The following is a 25004-nucleotide window of genomic DNA, read 5'->3' on the forward strand; positions in this document are numbered from 1 at the left end:
GTCCTGTATGACTCTCCCCCCACCCCCCTTCCTGCCTCCACTTGATAAACTTTCTCCCTGTTCCCCTCTGGCTCTGGAGAGCTAGCTGTAAGAGCCAGTAGAGGGCTTTGCAAGGACACTTCCAGGGTTAGTTGTGTCTGTGCGCAGGAAGTGTAAGTGGAGAGATTTTAACTTGTGCATAGGTGTGTAGCTTGGAGTGACATCGGCTCTCTCTGGTTTGATTTTGATGAAACTGAGAGTGGTGGGTTTGTGCTGAAATGTGGCTGCAATTTCAGGAAGGGAAAGAATAGGCAGGGCTGGTGATCATTTTGTGATACTGTGTCATTTGTGTGGGTCCCTCCCTGTGGTTCTGAAGAAGAAATTAGTATGTTGGTCATTTGAAAAAGTAATTTGAGCTCACAGACTCCCTGTCGCACTTGAGTAACTTTTGGAAAGTGTAATATTTTCCCCAAATCCCATTAAATGTTAGGCACTCGTTCTATATTCCCTTTACTGTCCTTTAACTGATTAGCAGAATATTTATGTGAACCCAGAAGGCTGATTTATTTATTTTATTGTCTTTTTTAATAACTTGCTTCTCCCTAGTGCTGGGTGCTTTCTGAGGCCCAGACAACCACCGTGATTTCTTTGGTAATAATCATCTGCCCGCCCCTGGCCTGTATCCTCAAGGGACTGCTTTGAGCTCTTCCGGATTTAATGAAGCCTCTAGCTGTCCCTCTCCCTGGGTGGGTGATAATAAATCCACCCAAAATGCCCCCTCCCAGGGCCAGTAACTCATTGAGGGTATATAGCTGATCACTGGATAAGACTCGGCATCCTGACCCCCAGATCCCAGGACGACCATGCAAGAGATGTAGAAATGAAAATGCCACATAGCAGATTGGACCCGGACTTCTTGCTCTGTGAGCCTGTCTTGTCTGAGGCCTGTGGGTTTCTTTTACAGTTGATTTCTTGGCCAAGGTGCTCTGGAAATTCTTAAGCACCTGTGTCTGCTTGAGTAATTACTGATGAGCATGGTCTCTGAGATGTTGCTCTGGAAGTGGATAACAAATCTTGGGTTCCAAGTCCTAAAATCATGGTGGTAAAAGATTAGTCAGAAGAGAGCCTCTGAGTGGGGCTTGACAACCTTCCCACATGCGTTCCCCCAGCCGGCCCCCAACGCCGCAACCCCCAATATTTGCCAGCCCAAAGCACAGGTACAGCTTTCTGGCACATCTCTTCTGGTTCAGGTTGCTCTCCATAATTAAATTCTTATTGTTGCCTACGAGCACAGATCTCAGGTGTTAAGATGCAGGGCAAAACAGGTTTCTGCAGTCTCTCCTGCTCTAAGGGTAACTGGCTACATTTGTTTGTAATGGACACATGCTTGGTGTGCCTGTGTGTTTGGGGGTGGGTATCTTTTATTCATCAAGCATCTTTCGAATGCAAAAGGCTAACAACAAAAAAAGGTAGCTTGGGTACTTTTTTAAACACTTATTTTTTACGTGTTGATTTGGAATCGTGGAAAGAAAAGCACACACAACTTGGAACACAGTAAAAGATTAATGAGAAACAAAGCCATGAACTCATCAGTGTCTCAACCCCACTAAATCACCGCCCTAAAGAATCACAGTAACTCATCTGTGTGTCATGGAACAGAACTGATTATGGTCTGACTCTGGAGCAACATGGCTCAATCAGCAGAGCAATGCAGAGTGGAAATGTTAAGTGTCGAGGTTTTTAATGCAGCGATTTTCAGCCCTTGACTGCACATCACAATCACCTAGGGATCTCTTAAAAGCCTCATGTGCCCCAGGTCTACTGAATCAGAATTTCCAAGTATGGGTCCCAGATAGGTTTTTTCCCCCCTTTCCTCCCTCAAAGCTCTTCAAATGCTTCTGATGTGCAGTTATGGTTGAGAACAACCTTTTTGTGTGGGTGTTTCCTGGGTGGCTGTGGTATGTGTGGGGATCTGGTGGGATTGTTCTGGGTGTGGTCTTATGATTAAAAGCGATGGCATCTAACCCAAATAAAATCTTGTAGGTGTAAATCTTGTTAAGCTTGCCTTAAGAAATGTTTGAAATAGTTATATTCTTTTAACGCTTTGGGGAATTTTCAGTTATTCCATAATAAAGATGTCATAGCCACTCGTTTCTTAAAAGTTTAAATATTTCCCTTCTGGAAAGCTCTTTCCCTATAAAGCATTGTTGCATATTCTGTCTCCTCTGGAGGTAGGGAGAGAAAATTATAGTTGTGATATCGTGATTTATAGTAAACATACCTTTTGGCCTTCGGCTCTGTTTCGCCACAAAGGTGTCTTTTGTTATGTTAATAAGGTGACTTTGGCTCACCTGAGGATGGGGGCTGGTTGCTGGGAGAACCAACCTTGTGACTGGAAGATTGGAATTTCAGTCCCACCCCCTGACCTCAGGGGCAGGGTTGTGCTGGAGGTTGAACCAATCGCTGGTGTCCAATGATTTAATCAGTCATGCCTGTTTAAGGAGGCCTCCTTAAAAGCCCGAAGGAGTGTGTTTGGAGAGCTTTTGGGTCGGTGAACGCTGGAGATTGGGGGAGAGTGGTGCGCACTTGGAGAGGACGTGGACGCTCTGGGCCCTTTCCCCAGACCTTGCCCTGAGCGTCTCTTCCATCTGGCTGTTCTTGAGTTATATCCTTTTAAAATAAACCGGTAATCTAGTGAGTAAAATATTTCTGAGTTCTGTGAGCTGCTCCAGCAAATTAATCAAACCCAAGGAGGAGGTTGTTGGAACCCGCAGTTCATAGCCGTTCGGTAAGCACAGGTGACAACCTAGACTTGTGATTGGCATCTGAAAGGTGAGGGTGCAGTCTTGGAGGACTTGGCCCTTAGCCTGTGGGATCTGACACTGCCTCCAGGTCGTGTCAGAGTTAAGTTGTAGGACACAGCGGGCATCAGGAAGTTGCTTGGTGCCATAGGGACCCCTCCACCCCCCTCCCACCACGCCCCGACCCTCTCCCTGGACGTTGGGGTCGGCACAAGAGTCACTAATAGTAGTAGTGTCTGACTTTTCTGTCTTGTGATTTGGGCAGTAGTTGCCTTAAAAGCTACAGTATGACCCGATTTATGAAATTTATCTGGGAAACTTTAATTTTCTTTTAGGAATGCCCTTAATGTTTCAGATACTTCAGTGGGTGTTTCAGCCCAGAATTGACTTGTCCTATGTATAACTAACTTCCTCAAGAAATTAAAATGACTCTTTTAAAAATGTTGAATATGATTTTGTCACTGACCTGGGTCCTTGGACTGTTTAGTCAATAGAAGCTGTTAAGAGGCCAGACAGATTTAGGGGCTCATGCTGCAGCCTGAGGGAGCCAGAACAAGAAACAGGTGCCTTTGCTTGCTTCCCGAGGCAGGCTGGGGGTGAGCTCATCCCTTAAATGGGGCGAGGGTAGGGGGGATCAGTGGCTTGGGCAGGAGGCCCAAGTCCCTTGGGTGGTCTGTTGTCCATCCCCTTGGTGGTGCTGTGTGCAGGGATCAAGAGCTTTTGCACCTCAAGTGGTGGTTGGTTGGTGGCCTTTTTGTATCTTATTGTTCATAATTGCCCCAACTGCCCATGCGTACAGTTATGTTTAGTCCCTTATAGTTTCTTTGTATTCTGTTGCTCAGGAGACGTTTGTCCAGGTGCAAGCACTCAGGTAGAGGGTCCCAGGTCCCAGCCCATCTCAATTGCTTTTTTTTTTGGTTTTCTCTTCTACAAGATGGCTTCTTGAAATGCCCCTTTCGTTTTGTCCTCTGTTTGCTTGTTCTTTCTTTTAAACATTGTTTGTTAGAGCGTTACCTTAAAATTACCTGTGGAACTTAACAACGGCAACACCCGGGAGTCGACCAGAACAATCGATCTCCGGGAATGGAGCGCAGGCTTTGTGCCACAGGTGATTCTAATTCTCAAACTGGATTGCAAACCCCCAGCTTTTTCCTATTGCTTGCTGGTGTGCTTCTTGGCCAGCACTTATCCCCCTCCCTCACTTTTTAACATTGCCTTCAGCTGTGTATCTGTTACGGCCCTTATGAGACATCTAATATTTCTCTTCTGCAGGTGACTTTAAAAGGCTGCCTTGTTAGAATGGAACACAGTAGACTTCTCTACTTTTGAACTTTGCTCCTAATAAATGATAACACTGTATACTTATGTAGTGTCCTTTTGGGGGAGCTTGGATATCTTTAAAAGCCTTGTAATTAATTCCCCAGTGTTTCCCTAGAGACCGGTAAGGGATTCCTTACTGTTAAATCTAATACCCTGAAGTTGCTGGGCTCTGCTGTCTTGTTCTCAGTTGTTCTCAACTTGAATGCTACCACTGTGGGGTTGAACAGGTTCCCAGATTGCCTTTCTTTTTTTTTTTTTTTTTAAATTTTATTTATTTATTTTTATTATTTTTGGCTGTGTTGGGTCTTCGTTTCTGTGCGAGGGCTTTCTCTAGTTGCGGCGAGCGGGGGCCACTCTTCATCGCGGTGCGCAGGCCTCTCACTATCGCGGCCTCTCTTGTTGCGGAGCACAGGCTCCAGATGCGCAGGCTCAGTAGTTGTGGCTCACGGGCATAGTTGCTCCGCGGCATGTAGGATCTTCCCGGACCAGGGCTCAAACCCGTGTCCCCTGCATTGGCAGGCAGACTCTCAACCACTGCGCCACCAGGGAAGCCCCCAGATTGCCTTTCTGATAATCTGAGCAGGAAGACTCACCACCTAGCTTGTCTTTAGCCTGAAGGTAAGTCCTGCAGGGACTTCAGAAAGGTATTCTTTCTAATCTTAGGTGAAGAGGTCTACTTGATAGGCAGCTGGTAGCTGAGTGTGGGTAGCCTTAGACAAAGGGTGTTGTGATGTTAGGGTTAGTGTGTGAAAAAGGGCGTGAAAGCTGGACTGATCCCAGGTGGAACCTGTGAGACCAGAGGACATCATGTGCTTCCAAGATGTGTATCTGGCTGATGTTTAAATTGCATCAAATTAAAGGGTATTTCTTGTTCTCCACTCTGGTGTCACCAAAGGGCGGAATTAGTGTCATTTTCAGCAGCTTTGAGTTTCTGGAACTGTCACTCTCCCAGAGGGTCACTAAGGGTAGTAACTCAGCATTTCACTCCAAAGAGGCCAGAAAGGTATCTGGAGGAACTTCTTCAGAGAGTTACTATTCCAGGTCCACTGAACCCTACTCATCTGTGTTGCAGTATATATATATATATTTTAAACCCTGTGGTAAGAAGTTCATGTTAAGTCCTGTTTGTCATACTTAAAAGAGCAGAAGGTATGCGGGGGTGGGGGGGAGTGTGGCAAGCACCACGTACTACGACTTGTATGAAAGTGCTCTGCAAAGCCTGCACCACAGGGATGTTCGCAGTGACTAGTCGTTTTCTAGCTGAACAGTTTTTCAGGTGGTTACGTAGTCCTTACTTTGAACAATGTATTGCGTTGGGGATGAGGAGGGCTCCGAAGGTACTAGATAAAACCTCCACTGTCAGAAATTCAGTCTGGTAGTGGAAATAACTCCAGCACGTGTTAAACAAGGCGGCATCTGCTACGCACCGGAAGGGATATAACCAAGTGCTGTGGGGACTCCAAGGAGAGAGAAATCACGTTTGGCTTGTTCTTCCCACTTGGGTTCTGGTACTGGTCCTGCTTGTACCTCTCATGAGGTAGAAACCCAGACACAGACCCGTCACTGGGCAGGGCTGTGGAGGTAACACGTCACCCCGCCCCCATTTTATTTTTGCTTCAGGGATTTCTGTTTAAACCCTTCAGTCACATCCAGTGTCACAGGACCCGACGTCTCATCCAAACAACTATTTAACTTTCCTCTTGGGGAAAAGGAAGACACGTGTACGACTGGTGCAGAGCTTAATGCTAGGGCTGGAACTGAATTGTACGCCTGTCGGAAGCCCCACGAACTTGCAAGGTGTTGGTCATTCGTTGTATGTCTCCAATTTGAAGAGGTGCTTTTTGCAGTGTCCAGGAACCTTAGTCTGGAAGGCGTTTTCCCTTGAAGCTCTGCTTTTTACCTAGACATTTTGTGAAGGCCACTCCTCGGGCAGCCCTTGTCATTTTGCTGAATGTCAGCAAGCATTTGCTGTCATTACTCCGATGCCGGGGAGGAAGGTGATGCTTTTACTTTCTAGCCAAATAGCCCCCAGCCTTTTGGTAGCTCTACATTGAAAGGTCAGCACCCTCTCTCTCCTTCTCTTGTCTCCTCTGTCCTCACTGTCATCTTTATAACCTGTCCCTTCTGGAAGCTGTTTTTGTGAAAAGCACTGAAGCCACATTTTAAAGAGAATGGATTCAGTAAGTCTGAAGATTCTTGTGTTGATTGTGAGCTTGAGATGGTCACCTTGGTCCTCAGGAAGAAGTTGATTATTTATGGTTTCTGGCTCTTGGAAGAAAGTAGTACTGACTTTTTTTTTTTTTTTTTAAGATGTGTGTGTTTCGTTTTGTTTTTTAAACTTTAACCATGTATGCCTGTCATTCTTGGACTGTTTTACAGCTTGAGCATATTGTAATTTTGAGTAGTTCTCTTATTGAAATTGGCCAAGGTAATCATGGTGGTTTGAGTGGGAGAAGTCTCACCTGCTGTTGAGGTTCCATTTCATTTCCCAGTCCTTACACCTGTCTTTTATCAACAGGCATGTAAATTACACATAGATACAAATATTTTTCAAATGTGTAATGATGTTGGTTCTAATGAAGAACTCAGAGTTGCCCTAGAAGCCCTTTTAAATTAAGTTTGTATGTGGTGTTTTTTAATGATAGTAGATTATAATCTTTCATGATGGTGGTTAAGTTGTAAGTTTAGTCAAACATCTGTTTATTTAGCAAAGTGATCATGAATATTCCCTTTGCAGTTAACACTGATTTAGGGAAGATCTATATTTATAATTAATAGATATTGAAGGTGTGCTAAATATACTTAGGCTCCTGTTCTTTCCTATTTCCTCCCTGTTCTTTTAATTCATTTTGTTCTTTTTGGTGACCTTATACGTTCTGTTTGTTTCCCTTTGTGTATTGAAGTTATGATATTAAAATCAGTGTACTGAATGATGAAATGCTTATTTGCTAAGTAAGTCGGTTTTTACTCTTGGCCACCCCTGCACGACCAAGGTAGAGGTGTTGCACACACAGTGAACATGAAGTAAATGTTATTGCCTGATAGGGCACTTCTGTCTGTCTCTTGGCCTATCCTGCCCAAGAAACGTTTTGACGGTCACTCAGTTTCCCACATGAATATGTAAATGATGACACGCTCATTCCCCAAATGGATAGTGGAAAGACAGAGTTTGGAGAGATAATAAAGACTCCTGTTTATTTAAAACAAAACAAAACACCTCCCTCTGAATGCTAAGATGGCCGCTTCAAGTAAATTCTAAGATGACCACAAGTGCAACTGTTTTTTCTCGAAGCCTTGTCTCTGTATCTTGCAGATTATGTAGTCCTTGAGCAGGATTTCCTTTTTTAAATTTTAAATTTACATTCATAAACTGATATTTAGGAAGATTAATTCCAAGAACCTTAAATTATAGAACAATTAATCCTTTAAATACCCTCGGTAAGTGGAAGGATACTCATGGGAAGAGGCACTCACTCAACTGTGTGAAGATTTGGGAAAAACATGGAAACAAGGGACTTAATTTGTCCTGTAGATTCAGGCTTTTTTTTTTCTTCTTCTTCTTTCTTTCTTTTGGTAGAAGCTTTAAGGATGTCGCTATGTCTTAGTTGCAGAATTTTACTGCTTTGGTTACCAGGATCTTCGATGTCTTATGCCTTTTGTAGTATGCCATCGATGATTTGTAGTGATGCAGAGAGACATCTTTTTTAGCGCAAGGGTAAATGGGTTTGGATTCCATCTCTTTGACTATCTGAAGTTATGACTGCACACTTTCTCTTCTCCTTCAAGGGGATGCCACAAATTTACCTAAGTGATTTTTATCTTGTGCACACTGAGTAGCTCCACCGTAGACATAGTTAAGTCTGTGATAACCCTTCCAAGTCCTGAAACGTCGTATAGTCTGATAAAATGCTGACGATCAATAATAGTCCTGGATGGCCTGCGCCCCTAAGTGTCTGAATGTTTGAGGGCGGCATCAGGCCAGGGGGCCCGCAGCACAGCCCCCGACCTGCGCTCTTGTCTGTCTGGTCTCCAAGCGCATGCTCCGATGTTGAGGCGGCTTTGAGGCCATTTGGGTGTTCTCCACCCTTACCGCCGAGGAGGCTGTGATTGTGGGCACACCTGAGTGTTGATGTTGTTTTTACTCATAAGCACCTGTAGGCAAATAGTCGGGAGTAGCCGAGGGAAATGGTCATGGTAGAGAATTATGCATTTTTAGAAATCCCTTTTTGTTTCAGAGCAGTCTATGCCTGCAATTGTAATGCATCGGAATTTCAGAAATAATTTTTAAAATGTCTAGTATTGGTCATAGCACTGTCTTAAGAATCAGGCAGAGGTCTTCGTTTTCTTACACATTCCATTCAGCTCTTTCTGGCCAGCTAACCTAGCTTTTGAGCCCTAGTGGTCTTACATTCATTTCCATAACAAGGGGTTGTTGGTGCCTCAAACTCTAGGGATGGTGATTTGAGGTGGGAGGAAATGGCAGGAACCAATGAATGCTTAAATGAGACATTGGTTTGTAATGTCACAGACTCATCAGAGGAGGGCATGAGAGATGGAAAGAGAATGGAAACACAGACATCCTGCTGGTAGAGTGAAAGTCTCCCTCCTTCCTGATTTTCTGTGCCTTATTTCATTGGGAGATGCTTCTGATTGCCCTGTGTGGCTGCCCTTTTCTTACTCTTCCTTGCATCCTGTGAACACGGATCCTTTGCGTGCGGTGGTGGTGTAGGCTAGATAACTGATGGCTGGCTTCTGGTAGTACAGAAATACCTATTGATAGTCTGGCTTATGTGTCTTTACTGACGTCCAGTCCCTCTTCCCCTCAGTCCCCAGCAACGACTGGCCACTTTGAGCCTCTATTCAGTGAGTTGCAGAAATGGCTAACAGGCTACTAACGTTCGATCTTAGCATCTGAGTAGTCAGCCTATGCTAGTAATGTGTGACGGTAGGTAATCAATATGACTTGGAGGCAAGGTGTGCTGTACTTCTTTGCCAGTACATTTTGTTCTGTATTTTCTTTGGTCTTAAAAATAACTTTTGAAAAAACACGTTGGAATAATAGACATTTTATGAAAACCTTTGCACTCAGTACATAAAAGGTGTCTTTTGATTGTGTATGTGGAGGGTGTAGCTTGGGTGGCAGAGTTCATATAGAATGAAGGGAAAATGTGGTTTCCAGGGCTATTTTCCAGGTTGGCCAAGTTCTTCAAAGTGACAAACATCTCCGTTCCTTTGAAAATTATAGACATGTTGGTGTGCCCTCATTAAATGGTCAGGGGCCCTGTATCTCGTTGGATATAGTAGCACGTGTGGCTGTAAAAGGACTCTTAGGTGTAGGATTGTCCATGGCAATTCCTGCCCTTGTCTCTCTGAGGAATCATGGACTTGAAATAATTTTTGCTTCTGTTTTTCACTCACACAGATCACAACTCTTGTACTGACACGGCCAGTTACCATAACTCATTGTCCCAGACTTGCAGGGTATCACAAGGAATTGGCATTGGGAATTGAGGGATGTTTCTGTGATCATGCGTACTCTGGATATGAATTTCTCTAGCTACAGTCTAGAGGGAAATTGGAGTCAGATAATCCCCAAAACTTCATGCTCAGCCTGGAAGATCCTTTAGGAAAAAAGGTGTTTTTTTTCCAACTGACAACAGCTATCAGAGCCCGGTTGACCCATTTGATGCTGCTGACCGTCAGTGGTTTGAGGAAGTGGCTCTGGCTTGTGCAGGCCCGCAGCATGGTGCTTTCTGACAAGGACTGATTTCTCAGGACATGCCACTGCAGTAGTTTTTAGCAGCGCTTTAGCTAAAGGCAACTCATGTTTTTCTGTTATCAGAGTCACCGCCTTGTATTGTCACTTGGGCTTTCTCCTGTTTCTTTGCCTTTTATTTGACTAATGTAGGAAGAAACTGTTGGTAGACGACAGGGGAGAACAGTGTGTCTTGATTGTAGAATTAATATATTTTAGTATGATGATGACCCAAAGGTCGTCATTGTCCGCCCGCCACCCCTGCCCCTCACTTCTTTCTGTGTGTGTGTTTTATTGCTTTGGATTAGGAAACATCTCGATCTTTTATGTTTCTTAAATGTCTAGTTATCAGTTGCTAAAGTCAGTGTTGCGCTAGCCTGTTCCTTTTAAAAAATTTTTTTTATTTTTTAAAGTTTTTATTGGAGTATAGTTGACTTACAGTGTTGTGTTTCTGCTGTACAGCAAAGTGATTCAGTTATACATATATCCACTCATTTTTAGATTCTTTTCCCATATAGGTCATTACAGAGTATTGAGTAGAGTTCCCTGTGCTATATAGTAGGTCCTTATTATCTGCGTAGGCTATTCCTTTGACCTTGTTTCTAGCTCAGTGAAAACACAAGCCTGTGTGAAAACAGGATATCAAAGCTAGTAGCTGGCGCTCAGGGGAACCGTTCCATCTTGGCTGACTGTGCCTGTGATTCTTCTGCTTTCCTGGCCTGGTAATCTCCATCTTGTGACATCTTGTCTTCTGACTCCATGCAGACAGACCATAACACGTGGTAATACGTTTTCTCTGACTCTGTTTTTGCACCTTTTCATAGGATGTGCCCAGTGCGCAAAGCTGGTACGCTTAGCAGTACAGTTCCAGGGCACTGCCAGCCCCCTTTGGGTACTGGCCTATAACCGCACTGGCCAGGTGTGTGTATCCTGGCAGTTACTGTCTGAATTAGTAGCCATGAAGTCTATTAATCTGATATATGGCAGAAGTAATTCTAAAGTCAATTTACCGATTTTCAAAAGATACCCTAATTATATGTGTGAGAATTAAGCTACTAATTAGTTATTTGGAAATTGCTATAGTTGTTGACAGGCAAGAGAAAGTGTTTCAAGATGGGGTGCAAGACGTGGGCTTAGTAGATGAAACGGCATTTTAGCAAGACCGGGAGGGTGGGTGAGTGAAAGGTGCAAGGCGTACACGGGTGCTGGGACTAAAGTTTTTCTTATAAGTGGCCCCCAAATTGTGAATGCGCATGGGAATCATGGAGGAGCTCTAAAAAATGAACAAATACAGAGAGCAGCAATGACAGAAACAGTGTGATGCAGTACCCCTCCTAGTTAACCCCAAATATCTGAGGTGGGAGGGGGATACAGAGACATGGGTGTATATTAGAGCTAAAAATTCCCCTTGTTGATTCAGTTGTCCATTTAGCCTTAAGGAGATAAGCCTGCAAAATGTTGCTTAGAACCAAAATTGAACGATCTTGTTAGCTACACCAAGGACAGATTTGGCTTCATTCTGTGGACTGAGAAGCCTTTGAAGGTTTTTGAGCAGGCGTTGTGAAAAGAGAGAAGGGTGGGTGTACTCAGAGTGCCCTTTAGATGCAAGGAGGAGACACTATAGTGGAGGGCCCGTGCGGTGGCCTTGGTGGTGTGAATGATGAGGTATGGAGAGTCTGAATTAGGAAAGGAAAGGATGCAAGAATGTTCATGCCAGGAAGAATCAGCAAGGTTTGATTGATCGATTAAATCTGGGGAGGGAGTGGTTAAGTTGTAGATCAGTGGATGTGAATTTGTCAGTTTGAGACTTAAGATTTTGATCCAGAGTGCTAAGAATTTAGTTAATGAAATTAGGTAGGGTAACAGAAGTGGAGCTCGTTTGGGAGACTGGGTAACCACAAGAAGTTCTGCTTCAGGCAAGTGGGCACAACCCGCAAGCAGGAATGTTAAAGTAGGGAGTTGGAAATAAGTGAGGCGGAACTCGACAACATGTGCGACGACCAAAAATTTTGACTCATCTCCATAGACGTTTATTTTTAATCCAGTAAAGGGTTACACACGCTGCAGATGGGTCAAAGAAGAAATCTTGAGAAGGCTTGAAGGTTGGGTTATAGAGGATTTAGAGGCACTCAGTGTGCTGCTTCCCAGGAATGGAAAGACTGAGAGCTGGCCACTGGTGTGAGGGATGAGGAAGATTTAAAGAAACATGGACCCACAACCCTTTGTTGAAAAACCCTTAGGGTCAGATGTGTCTGAACTCAGGAGTTTTTGGGTTATAGAAAGGTGATACGGTCCAAGTATGGTATATATATTAATTACATATCCCCCTCAGGGGGGTTGTGGGTAGCAACCCCATAATTAAACACATTAGTAGATCTGCAGTGAAACCTGTGTGTTCACACTAAGTGGGATAAAGACTTTAAAGTAACCTCACATCTGATCAGGTGAAGTTTTGCAGCAAGTAAGTTCAGATTAGGTTGAGTTTTACTATCAAATATGTTATAAAAAGCAGTATTTTGGCGCTCAGAGCCTCTTGGAGTTCAGAGTCGTGGATAAGGGATTTTAGACCTGTAGTTTGAGGTTACTCTGTTAGAGAATTTTGACAAGGAAAGGACGTCAGCACCACCATCTACCTTCTTACCTCTCCCAAACCAGAAACCAGAAAGTCAAAAGTATAAGGTAGGAAATATCTTTTAAAGGGATGAATTTGTACTAGTATCTTTGGACTCCACACTTTGCTTCCCTTCAAGTTAGTCTTCCTTCTGGGCTGTATGTAATGGTAATATATAGTTATGTTGGTGGTAGAATTCTTTTGGTTTACCGGTGACTCAGATAAGGCAGACCATTCTAGGGGCTTTACTGATGTTATGGAGGCCAATCTAAAGCATTACCGACAATGTAAGAGAACAAATCCATTTTAAGTTGCTGTTGGTTTTTTGGCAGAATTTTTTGTCAAAGCCTGTTCAGTCTCTCCTCTTGTTGAAGGGAGCTGAAGCCTACCTAGGCCTCTGGTTATGTATGGATGGTCAGACTTGGTTCAAAAGAAGCGTTTTTAGCTCCTCGAGGTGGCTTTCGTAGAGCCTGGCTTGGCTCTGAGCACATGAGACGTTTGGTACCATAGCGTCTGGGCTAGGACAGTGTAGAAGTCTGCACTGTTGAGAATATCAGATGAGGAGTGGAAGCTTGCCTTTCTGCCTGTGCACTGCCCACGTCAAACTCTCTGTACCACCCCCAGTGTTTTCGCTGGTTTTATAAATATGACTTGAGGGATGGGTTAAAATGGAGAAGGTTTTCCAATGCAGACAGATTTATTGATTTAAAAAAAAAAAAAAAAAGGAAAAAGAAACTTGGCGGAGGGAACCTTGGGTTATAGCCTCGTTTGGCTAGGGACACTATTTCTAGAGAGACTGGCCTCAGTGTCCTCATTTGTTTGAAAGATAATGCTGTTGGGTTCTGTGGGACTCACAGCAATATTTCTGCTCTGGCAAATCCTTGGCTAGGACAGGATTGGAAAAATAGGGAGTGTCCTTGCAGTTTTCCAGGATTGTTACGAACAAATGGCCCTTTTGCATTCCTGGTTCCTCAGCACCCTCTGAACGCTGGCCTGGTCACGGGCAATTGGCTGTCCAAAGAGCGTGCGCGGGTTTGCAGCCGGAGCTCTCAGCGAGGCCCGGCACTTCCCCAGCCGACTGCTTGTGGGAGCGTTACTCAGTGTGCAGCTGTCGCCTGAATCACAAGTAGCATCCGAGTGTACGGCTGGCGCTCGCCCCGCTCGCTTTCCTTTCTGCTCGCTGCTGTGTGACTATCTGATCGCTGGAGCCGTGCGCTGGCTGGGATCCAGCTCAGCCAGCCATATTGTTAGAGGTGGCACTCGGCCTTGCCTTCTTATCTCCTCCCGTCTGTCAGCGTCCTGGGAGATTGTCTCCCTAACAGAACCGAAGAGTTGATTCCAGCAGGAATTGTGCTGGGCATGCTGGTCTCCGTATACATTGAGAGTGGTGTTCACGCAGCTTTCGTGGTGCCTTGTGGTTTCTAAAAACGAGCGGGTAGGAGTTTGGAGGGGGTGGCTGTGTCGGTAAACCCCGTGTGGTGAGCTTGTTGTGGATCCATCATAATGCTTAGGTTCACAAGCCGGCCAGTGACGCGCGTTTATTAAATACCTTTCGTGTGCCAGGCATGGGGACTCTAAAGATGAACCTGCCCGCTTCCCTCAGGAGTCCCAGCCAGCCCCTCGCTGCCAGACAGGCTGCTCTGCTGTGTTCCTTGGTGGTTCCAGTGGTGAGCTCTGGGCTTGTATACTCTATTTCCCTGGGGGGAAGCAGAAGGGGAATTTAGAGAGCAAAGGCAGGGATCGGCACACTTTTACATTTTCTGCTAGGGGCTAGATAGTAATATTTTTTAGTAAATATTAAGCTTTGCAGGCCATGCAATCTCTGTCACAGCTTTTCAGCTCTGCTGTGGTAGCTGAAACCAGCCAGAGACACCACCTAAATGATGGCTGTGGCTAGGTTCCAACAAAACTTTATTTATGAACACTGAAATCTGAATTTCATAGAATTTTCACTTGTCCTCAGGTAGTCCTCTTTGACTTTTCCCTCACAAATGTAAAAACCATTTTCAGCTGACAGGCCACACAAACAGGCAGCAAGTGAGAGATCTGGCCGGTGGGCGGAAGTTTGCAGGCCCGCCCCCTGGTATAAGGCGTTGGGCTTTGGCCTCTGACTTGGCCTCCTTTGCTTCCGCTGCTGTCTCCGGAGTGGCTCTTCAAAGACAGCTGGCTTACCATCGATTTACCATCGATCAGGTGCTGGGTGCTTTTCCCCTCTGAACTCATGTTTATGTGGTTTGGCAGCTTGGAGACAAACAGGGTATTGACCCAGTGGTCTTAACTCACTCCCAGCTGTTTTAAGGGACAAATAGCGTCCCTCTTCAGGGCTGCAGCGGGCCAGAGGTTCAGTGCCTCCTCCTGGATAACGAATCCTGTCGAGTGTCTTTGCTCAGAGCCTCGTGTAGAAGGGGCTGGGTTCAGAACGACGTGTTTCAAATTCTTACTGGAGTACTTTGTGCTTTGGGGAGGGTAATCTGAGTGGAATTTTTTACTAACAGCCATAGTGATAATAGGAAACAGTGTTTTTGAATCTCCCCAAGAGCAGAGGTCGTGTACAACAGGCCCATTGGAGCCTTGGATGCTGGCAGCCAGATGTTGTATGTAGGTGTGCTGGGCATGAAAATTGATGTTTTTCTCTTTTTAAATTGAAAAAGTCGCCCCCCCCCCCAAAACTCCCAACCCCCTGCCTCCAACTAAAGCCTTGCTTATTCTGATTATTGGTTGTAAAACAGGGCTGGAATGAGGGCAGGACAACACAGGCTCCACTAGGGTGCCTAGACGTATTCTTCTGATTCTTTGGCAGAAAACACAAAATGTATAAGCAAAGTGGAACAGTCTGGTCTGTGGATTCTCCTTCCCTCGTTGCTATGTTCATTAAGGTGCTGTTTGTTATATCCTACCTTCTTAAGACTCTGAAGAATTTTTTTGGCACTGAAAGGTACTTTAACTCTTATTATTATATCTTATCTTTGAACTCTGCCCAGTGAATACAATTTTGTGCCAATTGACTCCTGCTAAAATGGTTACCTCTTTGTCATACCTCACCATCCAGATCATGGTGAGAAGGTAAAATTTTGACTGCTGAAGAGCCAAAATAGTTGTCTTCCTAAAAATTAGCTTTCAGTAGAGCCCCCTTGACAACTCAGAGCCTATTTGTTTATATTTTATTCACACTTAGCCCAAAGTAGATTATCAATTAGAAGTGAATTGTATCTAGCAGCCTTACAGCAAGATAGGAAGCAGAGAAAGATGAAATAGATACTAGACACTCCAAATATGATGTGTCATTTTGTGCCACGGTATTTTCTGTTTTGAGGACAGAAAATGATTTCACTGTTGGAATTGTATAGATTATCTTCTTGAGTGAAAATGGGACTCCGGCTGAGGTCAGGTGGAGTAAAAGAATTTTGCTTTCCTGAAGTGAGCCATCATTCTGTGGAAGATTCTATTCTGCCTCTCTGGATGTTTTGTTGCTTTTCACTGTAGCATCAGTATCCTTGCTGGGACCAAATTTCCTACAGCTTTTATTTGGTCCACTTAAGCTAAATTCGGTTTCAGTAACAAAAGCTCAGTAGCTTATAATAATAGAGGTTTATTTCTCATTCATACATCCATCATAAGTAGGCTATGGCTATGAATCAGGCTGAAGGATCATTCATTATCTGGGATTTTACCAATATCATATCGGAGGGAAAAGAGACATGGCAATCAAGCACTGACTCATTGCGATTTAACTAGCCCCTCCCAAGTTCACCAGAACAGCCATGTGTGTAAGTAAGCCTTCTGTGGGGAAGGGCTTTATAAACCACATGGCCAAGCCTGATGGTGAGGTGGGAGATTATTATCCTCTCCCAGAGAGAAAGGGGCACTATTTTGAAACAGAACCACAGACTTGTTGGATGGCCAGATTTCTGCAGCCCCAAATGGGAAACCCATAATTCTTCACTTTGGGAAAACTGTTTTTGGCCTGCAAAACTTTCACTGGTCTGATGGGTCAGTAATGGTAAGCATTAAAAGCCTAAGGGAAAATAGTATTCAGGTTGTGGGTCTTATTTTCATTAGCATTTTCACTTTCCTCAAAGCTTCATCTCTTTTAGACCTGAATAAATCCCTGGGGTTCACGGACTTGTTCCGATTTGCATAGCTGTTCTTAGCTCTGGGGCTGAGTTGTAGGGATGATCTCTGTAGCCTACAAAAAGCAATTGGAATACGGTCTTCCATCTGCCACCAACTTGTATTTTGGGTAAGTGATGCCAAGAAGTATACTCTGCACCTGACATCCGCTTCCTTTCACCAGAGAGACCCAAGTAAGTTCCTGCTAACTTAATTCAGTGCAGCATTGCTTGCGTTGGGTAGCACGGAGCCCGAGAAGAGTGACACCTCGTGTTGCCACAGCCGATGGACTGACAACTAAATGCCTACCTATGTGCAGTTGCCCTGTGGAGGCATCTGATGGCAGCGAAACCGAAAGGACCTTCTGCTGTTCAGGTGGGGTTCACCGCCTCCCCCTCCCTCATCTTTGCTGGAGAAGAATAACATTTGGTGGTTTAATATGAGCCAAGCACTGGTGTTAAAAACCCCCTGTAAAATCTGACCACAGCTTTAACCCTTGCCAGTCAGTCTGAGGACCAGAAAAAAGTCGAATCTGTCTTGTTGCAGAGATTTCTCAGAAGGCGATCCTGCTGATGCCGGGCAGCCGTAGGTGCTCTGTATCTGGGAGTGAAATATAAAATCTCTTTGGCTGCTGGGGAACGGTAGGCTGTGTGCAGAGTTTCCGTGTCTGTGCCCTTCAGAGTGTGCAGCAGCTGTCTGCAGACGCTGCTGTCATTTGATGCGGTGGCTTCATCTGAGCGGGGAAGCTGCAGGTTTCAGACTGGCTCCCTGTAGGATAATGAATTGTCAGGCCTCTGCCGATTATCTAACAAGTTTGTACAACGTGTGCACACAAGCTGACAAGACAAACAATTTTATTAATTTAAGCCTGCTGCTAATGGGATTGCAGTGCTATATGAATGTAGGAGGATTATACACACATACGGGAGTATCCAGCCCCACAAATTCTCATCCTCTGGGTTTGGTAATGGGAACAGCCTATTCATTTTGAAGAAAAGTTTGGTATTTCCATTTGGGCTTACTAAAATAATATTCATTTGAATTTGAATGGAAAAATACATAGAAATGTTCAGGGATTTATAGAGCTCAAATCAAATGAGCCATTGTATCAGCCTTTGAAGTATTAGAGCTATAATAGATGCCGGTGGGCAGTTGATAAACTTTTGTTTTTTACAAACCAATTACAACTAGAGGAGCTTTTGTCTTAAATCTGTCTGGAGTTTTGGTCTTCAGTTGGGAGAGTGCTGGAGCCTATGGGGAGATGGATTGTATTTTTATGGCCTCTGATCTGCAGTATTTTAATGTCAAATTCTCATATTCTTGTATATAAACTTGACAGTTTGAGGCAGTTGAACCTTGGATTGCTGACTAGAATTGATTAACCGTGTTTATGAAAGGAATGCATCATCCGAGAGAAAGGGTTAGTTTAGGCAGATAAGGAAGAGGTTTCCTATGAACTCTGTGTAATCTGATTTTTGGCTTCTGAGAGATGTGTTCCCAGCATGGAAAATGATCCAGCGTAAGAGCCAGGGGGTTTCAGAATCCCTCAGAGTACATGGGTAGTGGGGTAATTTCAGCAAGCGTGGTGTAATATTTCAGAGCTTCAGAGACAGTAACAATGGCCTCTCCTTTCAGGACCTTGGGTTAAGGAACGTAGCAATGTAGCAGGTTCCTGTCACTTGTGTAGCCTACCAACATCCAGACATTTAGAGCGCAGGCTATAAACTGTGCTAAGTTAATGCAGCAGGCAATCAAGAATTTAGGGCACTGGCATCAAAAAAAATCACTTAATAAATCATTGTAAATCTAAAGCAGCAAGTGATTGAGGCTTTCTGCCCTAATAATGTCAACCTTATGTATCACTCTGTTTGGGGATTATTCACTATTTGCACCCCAACAATTGTGATGTTGCTGCCTGTTCGCCCTCCTTTCCTCTCTCCCTGGTGCCTCCCTCATAGCATCTGCTTTCGGAACAGCTTATTATATACTTCAGACCTGTGTATTGTTTTAAAGCAGATTGGCACAGGGCAGGGGGTGATAGCAGGTAAGTTCTGTAAGTACATTTTGTATAATGTTAAAAAAAAAAAAAACAACCACAAACTAAAGAATACTAGTTGGTGTTTCCCATTTTGTCTTTATTCTTCTGAAGCAGAAGCTGTGTTCCCAGAGTGTAGAGCCCCTAGTTCTTCCAGTGTCCTTCCCCTGCCCCTTGTATCTTAGACCTGCATGTCTTCAATTTTTCTTACCACCAGCCTCTGCTTTAGCCATTCCTCTTGAGGGTCTTGCCCTCCAAGGCTTACCTCCTCCTAGGTACAGTGGCAACATAAAATCTGGGCTTCTCCAACTTGTTTGCCTGCTCCCAAACAAATTAGGTATACAGCTTAATTTTCTAAGAGGTAGAATTGCCAGCTGCTACGAGAAATAACAGTATATTTACATAATGGTGCAAATATCAAGTAATTTTCAGGTTCTACTCCTGTTACCAAGTCCAAGCTCATACTGCTCGCTGCATGGTAGGTCAGTAAACTGAGAGATGGGTTGTTGGGGGAAAAAATAGAGACTTTATTCAGAAAGCCAGCAGACCGAAAAGATGGGTGGACCAGTGTTCCAAAGAACCATCTTCCCTGAGGTAGAATTTAGGCTTCTTTTATGCTAAAAGGGGAGGGGGGAAACGTCCTGCTTCCCGCCAGACTCCGGAGGGGATGTGTTTAATTTCTTCCTTCCTGCAGCCGTTCACAGGTGGGCATATGGTCAGGATGTTTCTTGTGAGCTATACAAAGGTATGTTAGCTTAACGCTCATTACCTGGGAGGCAGGCTTCCCATAGATGGGCCTATGTATAATTTGAGAATAGGCAGTACCCCTTGAGTGATTAACTTGTAATAGAATACGAAGGTTCTTCCCTATTATACTTTGAGTACAATAAGTTATTCTTTATTTAAATGTAAATGGTATTACTTTGCCTATCTTTGCCACTTTCTGAAAGCTTTTTTTAAAAAATTATTTATTTTTAATTTTTGGCTGTGTTGGGTCTTTGCTGTGCGTGGGCTTTCTCTAGCTGTGGCGAGCAGGGGCTACTCTTCGTTGCAGTGCGTGGGCTTCTCATTGCGGTGGCTTCTCTTGTTGCGGAGCACAGGCTCTAGGCACCCAGCCTTCAGTAGTTGTGGTGCACGGCTTCAGTTGCTCCGTGGCATGTGGGATCTTCCCGGACCAGGGCTTGAACCCGTGTCCCCTGCATTGGCAGGAAGATTCTTAACCACTGTGCCACCAGGGAAGCCCCTGAAAGCTTTTTTAAAGAAAGCTTTTTATTGAGGTTAAACACCCAGTCATGTGTATAAGGTGCAATAACCTTAAGTGTACAGCTTGATGAATTTTTAGGTATGTACACCCTCATGTATCTACCACCCAGATCAACATAGAGAATATTTTAGCATCCCAGAAAGTGCCTATTCCCAGACAGTGTCTTTTGTCTTGAGGTAACCACTATTCTAATCAACACTGGTTAGTTGTGCCTGTTCTTGAACTTCACTAAATGTAATCATACATTACCCTTTTGTGTTTGGCTTTTTTCATGCAACATTATGCCTATAAGATTTTTGTGTATAATATTCTGTTGTATGAATTTACTTTGTTTATCCATTCTCTTACTGGACTGTTAGATTGTTTGCAGCTTGGATTTATTATGATAAAGATGCTGATAAACATTCCTGTATATGCGGTTGGTAGACATGCACATCTATTTCTCCTGTATACCTAGGAATGCTTTTGTTGGGTCACAACGCAGATGAATGTAGATGGATCTGAGGGTTTTTTGGTTTTTTTTTTTTACTTTACGATTTCGTTAATTTGCACTACTTATTTATTACTTCAGAGACCTGATGCTGAATGGAAGAGGAATGGACTTGACAGGAGTAGGCTAGTTGGTGTCTGAAACCAGCCCACCACTAAATCTGTTTCTGAATCTGTAAGATAGACGTTTCAATGCCTGGTTGTTGTGTAGTAAATGTGGTTGAATAAGACAATGCATAGGAGACCTTTATTTAACAGACATTCCCTTTTTCACTTTCTAGAGAAATCTGATCCCCTGCTCGTAGCTTATGAAGGGGAAAGTATTTGTTTGACTTTAGCACTATTAATTTTGAACTTTTCTACCTTTGCCTAGGACAGTCATCTATGTGCATATATGACTAATGAGAAAAATTAGTAAAGAGGTTAATGTATAACTTTTATGTAAGAGTCTCAAAAGGCACCTCTCTGCTATGTTTCGTCATTCTATCTTCTTTTTGCTATTAAGGGACAAGCCTCTCCAAAATTTTAACCTAATTATCTCTGTATTCAGTAGTTCTTTAAAGTGCTAGCTTTTTGTCTAACAGCTCCTCCTTTGGTGGTTTCTTCATACCTTTCAAGCATTCAAACTCTACTATGTGTCTAGGCATTTACTAATTGCTGATATTGTAACAATATGGACTTGATGAACTAGAAACTGCATTGTAATTGCAAACTGTCTTCTGAACAAATTTGTACGTCATCACAGTGTGTTCATAGCACAGTATAATTTTTAGATCACATTTAAAAAGTACAGAAAGATTTCAAAGATAGATCTCATGTGGTTGCTCTCCGTGTATACCTTAACGAGGACTTCTGGAAATCACTGTTTTCATCTTATCTCCATATGGTTTTCTAGGCCGCCTGCCACTACCATTTTGGCCATCAAGTATAAGATTAGCATGGTGAAGCGCCTGAATATTTTGCCTGCCTCTAATTCAACTCACTGTCCCTTACTTCAACTAAGTTAATCATCCCCAAACCCAAACAAATTTTTTTTGTGAGGGGTGAAGGATTTGGGGGAGGAAAGTGCTTTTAACATTTGTATGTAAATTCCTTTATAAAGTAAGTTCCTAGACTTGAGGGGTTAATAACTAATGCTGTCCATGCTTATCTATCATTTGACCAGCTGTAGTTTTGTGGATTATTTTTGGTGAATTTCAAGGTGGGAAAGCTCTGGTCACCAGCTCATCTGGGGCCCTTTACTTTCTCATTTGGCTGAGAAAGTCTCAACTAAGGGAGGAAAGCTAAACAAAGAAATAACATGCTAAGGACAGATGATGTACAGAGACATAAACATCTGGAATACATAGTCATGTTTAAACTCTTCCTGTTACACTCAGCAAGCAGTCTCTTCCATTCTATTAGGTTCTCAACTGGAACTTTAAGTCTTTAGCTTTTTTTTTTAATTTTTAATTTCATTATTTTGTTTTTTTTATTTTTATTTTTTTGGCTGCGTTGGGTCTTCGTAGCTGCGTGAGGGCTTTCTCTAGTTGTGGAGTGGGGGCTACTCTTCGTTGTGGTGCGAGGGCTTCTCCTTGCAGTGACTTCTCTTGTTGCGGAGCACGGACTCTAGGCGCATGGGCTTCAGTAGTTGTGGCTTGTGGGCTCTAGAGTGCAGGCTCAGTAGTTGTGGCGCACGGGCTTAGTTGCTCCATGGCACGTGGGATCTTCCCGGACCAGGGCTCGAACCCGTGTCCCCTGCATTGGCAGGTGGATTCTTAATCACTGCACCACCAGGGAAGTCCCTAAGTCTTTAGCTTTTTGATCGAATTTCTTCATCCATGGTTCAAAACTAGGTCTTACTAGCCGTTTGACCTTATTCAACATCCATTTTCCCCTGAATGCTGTTAAAATTAGTTTCATCTCCCTGCCAAAAGCAAGTCCTTCCTCTTACTTGTTCAAAGCCCTCATGTCTCTTTTAAATTATCCTATTTCAGTTTTTCTTTGAAGGCACAGCTTTTGTGTGGCAGGTATGGTTGGTATAGTATTCTGCAGAGGCTTGCACCTGGATGTGTTGTTGTTGTTCAAAACCATTGGCTGTTTTTGAGTGTCCTCAAGAATTGTGTTCCAGAAATTGATTTAAGATTGAATTGCAGACCTTTGATATTAATGCTCAGAAATATCTAGGAGTCTCCTAATTGTTCTTTTAGGATAGTGGAAAGCACTTTGGTGTGAGAAGAGATCTAGATTCTCTTGATCTTCCACTTGCTTTGCGGTCTCAGGTGAAACCTAACCTCATCGAGCTTGGTTCCATTATCTGTAAATGGAAGGGTTTGGAGTAGATCAGGAGGAGCATGGAAATGTCCTTAGGGATCAGATTGGTAACTATTACTTTGCTAGGGCTGCCATAACATACCACAGACTAGATAGATGGCTTAAACAATACATTTATTTTCTCACTGTTCTGGAGGCTGGAAGTACCAGATCCAAGGTTGGTGTTGATGGTGGTTTCTTCGAGGCCTCTCTCCCTAGCTTGCAGGTGGCTGCCCTCTTAATTCCTCTTCATACGGTCATCCCTCTGTATGTGTGTGACCCTAGTGTGTGTGCTTCTCACCTCTTACGCTGACACCAGTCAGATCAGATGAGTGCCCACCCTAGGTGCTGTCATTAACTTAGGCCCCCCTTTTTTTTTTTTTTTTTAAATTTATTTATTTATGGCTGTGTTGGGTCTTTGTTTCTGTGCGAGGTCTTTCTCTAGTTGAGGCAAGCGGGGGCCACTCTTCATCGCGGTGCGCGGGCCTTTCACTGTGGGGGCCTCTCTTGTTGTGGGGCACAGGCTCCAGACGCGCAGGCTCAGTAGTTGTGGCGCACGGACTTAGTTGCTCCGCGGTATGTGGGATCTTCCCAGACCAGGGCTCGAACCTGTGTCCCCTGCATTGGCAGGCAGATTCTCAACCACTGCGCCAGCAGGGAAGCCCAGGCCCTTTTAAGAGGTAATTATCTTCAAATAGAGTCACATTCTGGGGTTCAACATATGAATCTGGGGGGACATCTTAGCTCATAACAGTAATGTCAGTGTACCAGGCAGCGTAGTCTGGCAGAGAGAAGACTTTGCCTTAGACTTTGTCTGCTGCTCAGACGGAACTCCACATCAGGCTGACACATGACGCTGACTGTCATCCGCAGAAAGGTTGACACTCTTAAGCAACTTCTAAATTGAGCTTATGGTGGTTTCACGTTTATAAAATCCTCTTTATTTTCAAGGAATAATGGTGAAAGAAATTGGATATGCAATGGCGTAATATCCTTTGCTCTTGGGACCAAGCAGTCAAACTGGCTCAAGATGTGGGTGGCTTCATAAAATGTGCATAATCTGTATCAGAGTCGTCACCCTCTTAAAGCTCTCTTTAAGGAAAGGACTTAAAGGAAGAGTCAAGCTTTGTATCTGAAGACGTTCACTATAGCACAGTCCCTCAGAAAAAGTAGAAATGGTCTAGCCAGAAATAGAGGCTAGCTTAAGTAAATTCTTGAATATCAATGGTCCATTAAAATTTTTTTAAAGTTTTTTTTATTTTGATGTGGACCATATTTAAAGTCTTTATTGCATTTGTTACAATATTGCTTCTGTTATGTGTTTTGGTTTCTTGACTGTGAGGCATGTGGGATCCTAGCTCCCCGACCAGGGATTGAACACGCACCCCCTGAGTTGGAAGGTGAAGTCCCAACCACTGGACCTCTAGGGAAGTCCCTAAAATTTTTTTTAAATTGAATTATCACTTTCAGTAAAATCTTAAGTGTACAGTTTGAATTTTTATATTTATATATAACTATGCATTCTAATTCTGTATCTATCAAAATTATAAAGATTATATTTCTACTGGGAAGATTAGGATACAGTGTTAAGTGATCAAAAAGGCAAAGATTGTTCTATTTGTTCTATTATAATTGTACAAAAACCTGAGCATAGGGTGAGACCGAAAGGGAACTGTTTTTAGAGCAGCATTAAATAATTGTTTGGATAAAGAGTAAGGTGAACTTTTTCGTTTTGATTTCCCTGAAGGATTTCTTTTTACTAGATTCGTCTATGTAGAAGACTCTTCTATTTAAAAGATTTTTGATGAGGGAGCTTCACATTAAGGCTCTCCTGCATTGGGCCATTTTTATGCTGTCAGTAAACTAGTTGAGTTTAATCTTTGAGTTCCCCTAAAAAAAAGTGGTTCTCAATCTTTTTGGTTTGAAGGCTCCTATTAATATATTGAGGGCCCAAAAAGCTGTTGTTTATTTTATATCTGTTGATACATTCAGTACATACTAGCAGTGAAAACTGAGACATATAAAAATACTTAATTCATTAAAAAGCCCATTATATGTTAACGTAAGTTTTATGAGAAATAACTGTTTTCCATAAAATGAGAGACACATTACTTTTTTATGCAAATCTGTTTACTGTGTGACTTAATAGAAGACAGCTGGAATCCTATCTGCTTCTGCATTTTCTTTGTTTTGATATGTTGTTTTGATTGAAATTTTTGAAGCAATTCTAGCCTCACACACAAGTAGTTGGAGATGGAAGAAAAGAGAGGAGCCAGGGGTCTTTGGTCTACATTTTGAGAACCGCTGCTCTAAAACAACAGTATTTCCAAAGTAACATTGGAAATCAC

General features: G+C 43.3%; 1 protein-coding gene and 2 long non-coding RNA genes across 3 annotated transcripts in view; 2 read left to right on the top strand and 1 right to left on the bottom strand.

Moving 5' to 3' along the window:
- The window catches only part of LOC309632548, a 167254-nt gene that overhangs the window by 121661 nt on the left and 20589 nt on the right, over nt 1–25004 (bottom strand). The window lies entirely within an intron of this gene.
- The window catches only part of SND1 (staphylococcal nuclease and tudor domain containing 1), a 415142-nt gene that overhangs the window by 89638 nt on the left and 300500 nt on the right, over nt 1–25004 (top strand). The gene's annotated exons all lie outside the window — the stretch shown is intronic.
- On the top strand, nt 4660–24308 carry LOC309632539. Its single transcript, XR_014246964.1, has 2 exons — nt 4660–23019; nt 23324–24308. It is a non-coding gene; the product is annotated as an uncharacterized lncRNA (long non-coding RNA).

Source organism: Balaenoptera borealis (genome assembly GCF_965194805.1).
Source record: "Balaenoptera borealis genome assembly, chromosome: 7".
Taxonomy (NCBI): domain Eukaryota; kingdom Metazoa; phylum Chordata; class Mammalia; order Artiodactyla; family Balaenopteridae; genus Balaenoptera; species Balaenoptera borealis.